The following is a 4,350-nucleotide window of genomic DNA, read 5'->3' as shown; positions in this document are numbered from 1 at the left end:
GTTGTCCAATCAGTAATGATATATAGGCGAGAACCAAACCCTTTTGATGAGATGAGCACATCGCGAGCGAAGACGCGTTTTACAAAATGTTACCCAAGACGCGATTGTTTGAGACGTTTCGGCGAGGTTTCCTTCCTCACGACTCTACTTTCGCTACCAACCGTCCTTTCTCTTTCCATCCATATACGCTAATAAAAGCCAACCCGAAAACCACTCTACTCCAAATAACTCACCTACCAAAGCGGCATCCACAGAGAGTGCAGATTATGAAAGCCGACTGAGCAAGACCACATCACCTGTTGACTGGATACTCGTTATTTCTAACCGGTGGGGACGGCAAGGGCAATGGGCGGGTGGACGTGCAGCCCAGCACATGTCAATGCAGGAAGCTTGTGCGAGATCCAAATCATTCAACTGGAAGGCCCCACCTATTTTTATGCTGTAATCGGTATTCCATTAATTTCAAACGAAGGGTTCATTTTCTAGGGGATATAAGTGCATTCAAACCCATGATTTGACTCAAAAATCAAGCACATCAGGATGAATTTCTTTGGAAAATTTTAAACCTTGATGTTTAGATGCCATAAGTTTTATTAGTTGTACAGCATTTATAGAATTACAGCTAACTTACAACTGGTGAGTTAGTTACAACTTATAAGTTAGAGATTTCCAGCCTATCTTAAAATCCTAAGAAAAACAACTTTTTCTTTGCACACATGCTCTAACACTAGAGTGGTTTTTCACGACAATGGGTACTCGAACCCGTAACCTTGTGTTGAAACTCTTGTGAGTTCATCGCTTGGGCATGAATAAAGACCCAGACGACCTCGGAAAGTAAAGAGTACTTGTTATAAATAAATAAATGTTTTTGAATTTATATATATAAAGGCATGTTTGGTGTCAGGGAATTCATTTCCTACGTTTTTGTGTTTCCAAATGTTAGTTGGCCTACCCACTTTCGTATGTGGTGGTCCCACCACCTACAGTGACGGATCCCATGAGTAGGCTTAGCAGGATGGACCTCACCTCACCCCGTCATCATCGTCTCATCATCAAAGCCTTACCCCAACTAATTGGGGACATCACCTCACCAGTAATCTCAAAGCCATTGTAGCAAAAACAGTATTCACAGAATGCCGATATACAACGCCTTTCTCACAGCTCTTTATCACAGTAAAGTTCATATCAGACTATAAACCAACTAGGTTGGAATCATATGGTACATGAGACTCAGTTCAAATTGTGCATCTTCATCCGGCTTAATTTTATAGTTTATAGTACACAAGGAGTCTATTCCCGCACAGTGAATCCTTTCTTCTTGAATCACAGAAACATTCTCTCAAGAAACTCCTCGACATTTTCATCAGCGTCAACCTTCGTGTCATTTGTTGAAGTCAATGACTTTTGTCCTGCTCATATCAAATCAAACAATCTAAGCCCTCTCCACGCAAAAATCACAAAATTTGGAAAAGTTGAAGAGCTAGGAATAAAAAATCAGGAACATGGACTATAGAAATTTGGGGGAACATCCATCAGATCAAGCACTGAGGTCTTGGTATCGATTCCTGAGGGGTGGTATCGATTCCCTTGGGGTTGGCTAACAGTGGAGCATGTACTGACAGCGGTGTGTACTAATAAGCTAACCCAAAAAAATAAAAAAAATCGCAAGAAGATAAGATATCAGAAACACGCCCTTTTGAAATTTCCTAGATTTGCAGCCGGAATCAAGCCGTTCTTATCCCACTTGCAGTTTGGAGCCAAAAAAGGTGGGAAAATTGGAGCCCACCCAATCATAGTGACTAATCTCATTCTCAGAAATTACTTCTGAATTAAGCACTATATGAATGGAATCCTCAGAAAGGTCGAAATCCTAAAAGAAATCCAGCACATCATCCTTTCCAGCTGAAAATGGCAGTCCTCTCAATCCCAAAACTCCTGTATGTTCAGCCACATGGCCCGCATCCTTCCACTCATCATATGACCTTGCTCTTGTGGTTGGAGCACTTGGGCGCAGAGAACTAGCTTTCACATCCGAAACCTCAGCTGCAACCGCCATGTAGTACTCTTGTCTCTTGCTCCTGAAAACCTCAATATATCGTCTACCTCTGAAGGGCCAAATCGACTTGAAGAGGGTATCCCAGAACACAAAATGCTTTCCCCACTGAAACGTCCATTTTTGTGGACGAAGAGGACGTCAATGATGTCCAGACCTTGGAAGACCTCCGCCACATCAGAATCTGTGCAATCAAAAGGAAGACCACGCAATCGCACGCCTGGGAATGGAGGAAGTTGACCCATATATACGTAAGGAGATGCGTTGTACATGAGACTCGAACCTGAGGAACCCCCATAAAATGGCGGATACGGATCCACCAACCGCTGCCGTTTAGAACCCATTTCACGCCCGTCTTCGCCATCCAAGTATTTCCTTCAATCCCCAAACACCGATAAAAGCAAAAGACGTGACAACCCATCCGTCAACACTATTAGCAGAGTACCCACCCGTCTAAATGCATAGAAAATCAGGTCCAACATTCGGGTTCTATAATACCATTTTGACATATTTGCACGGAAATAAAGAGAACCAGTAAAGCAGAAGCACAAATGGATTTTTGGATTACAATTTAACGCAACAAAAAATGAAGTTTTGCATGGATCATGCTGAAAAACTGATCTTTGAACAAACAACAAATAAGAAATCGAAACAAAAATACAAAGGACTGAAAAGAAAGCAGAGCCGAGAAACGGGTCTTCATATTGAAATGTTACTTGTAATTTGATTTTTATACATAAAGAACACTGAATAACTCGTATTTAGGGGGGGCGAGAAGATAAATAATAAAACAAACTAGATATAATATGAACCCAGAAATCAGAATTACTAAAAGGGTCCACGCATGGAACTTGTAATGAGCAGCCTTTGCATGGACAACATTGAAAATTTTGCCTTCCAACGAAGAAAAGATAAGAAAAATAAACCAATTCCTCAACAAGGATTGATAAGAAAGAGAACCCAAAAACAATTATTGATAAAAAAAAAAAAAAAAAGGATTTTCAACTTGAAATGTCCCTTGCAATTTGCAGTTTCCACACAGAAGAAGTGAGAAGAAATTGCCATCAAAAAGCAAAAAATAAAACAGATTCCTTAGCAAAAACTGGATTTGCAAACACAACCCAGAAATCAGAATGGAGAAAAGGGTTTAAAGATGGAAATTGAACTAGTAAATCGCTCCTTTTATTCATCAGCGATAGTGAAACTTTCATGTCCAAACAAACAATGATTTAAAACTCTAGCAAGGACGAAAAAGGAAGAGAATCCGTAGAGCATAACCAATAAAAGTATTTCCAGATTGAATTTTAAATAGAACTTTGCTCCAAAGATGTGAAATCCACCATTGAAGAATCACAGATCAAAACAAAAAACAAATTCCTTATCAATGACTGAATTTAAAACAAGCCACCTTCGCATGGACAACATTGAATTTCAAAAAAATAAAAAACAGTTGGGGATCTGAATTTAAAAAGAACCCAGCAGAATTAAACAAACAGTTTTCAGACTGAAATTCAACTTTCTCGTTCAAACAAACAAACATCTAAAAAACAAAACAAAACAAAATTCCTCAGCAATGACTGAAAATAACGCGAAAACACGAACCAGAATCAAGAAAATGCGTTCTGGGGATCTCAATGCAACCCCCAACCAACAAACTTTCTATCGATGCTATGGAAAATGTCATTATCGAATCCAGGAAAGAAAACCCAAAATCCTAAACAAGGATTTAAACCAGACAGAACCCAAAAGGCATATTCAAGGGAAAAAAAAAGGGTTTTGGGTGGGGGGGGAGATTGACATAGGAAGGGAAAGAAAAACAGATGTGTAAAAATAAATAAATAAATAAATAAATAATAGAAATAAAAAGCAAGAATGAAATTGAAAGAACCCCAACACAGAAATGGAAATCAGAAGCTGATTGCATTGAAGGAAAGAAACCCCAACACAGAGAAGGAGAAGAAACCCTCTTACCATCTCGAGAACATTTTTTTTCCCCAAACAGCCCTTGATCTCTTCTCCCTTCTCCCACATAGGCTCCTTTTTCTACCCTCCGGTATGAATGCCAATGGAAAATGAAAAGGCGGTGTTATTTGATACTTGGCACTGTATTACAGTTGATACACAGGCACTCAGAAATTGTAGACCTGGCATATATTAACTAAGATTTAACCGACTAAATTGTGGAAGACATTGTATCCAAGTTACCATCACAAAATCATATTGTTTTACCACTCCTAACCTCTCATCCGTTGACACTTGTTGTTGAAATAGGACAATTGGTTTCTTTTCATTTTTGA

At 39.3% G+C, this 4,350-nt stretch overlaps 1 pseudogene; it reads right to left on the bottom strand.

Moving 5' to 3' along the window:
• Window positions 1-1,658: 1,658 nt before the first annotated feature.
• Window positions 1,659-4,125, bottom strand: LOC131222551 (uncharacterized; annotated as a pseudogene).
• Between the last annotated feature and the right edge of the window lie 225 nt (window positions 4,126-4,350).

The sequence above is a fragment of the Magnolia sinica genome, chromosome 13, assembly GCF_029962835.1.
Source record: "Magnolia sinica isolate HGM2019 chromosome 13, MsV1, whole genome shotgun sequence".
Lineage (NCBI taxonomy): Eukaryota > Viridiplantae > Streptophyta > Magnoliopsida > Magnoliales > Magnoliaceae > Magnolia > Magnolia sinica.
This window is presented reverse-complemented; position numbering and strand designations above follow the sequence as displayed.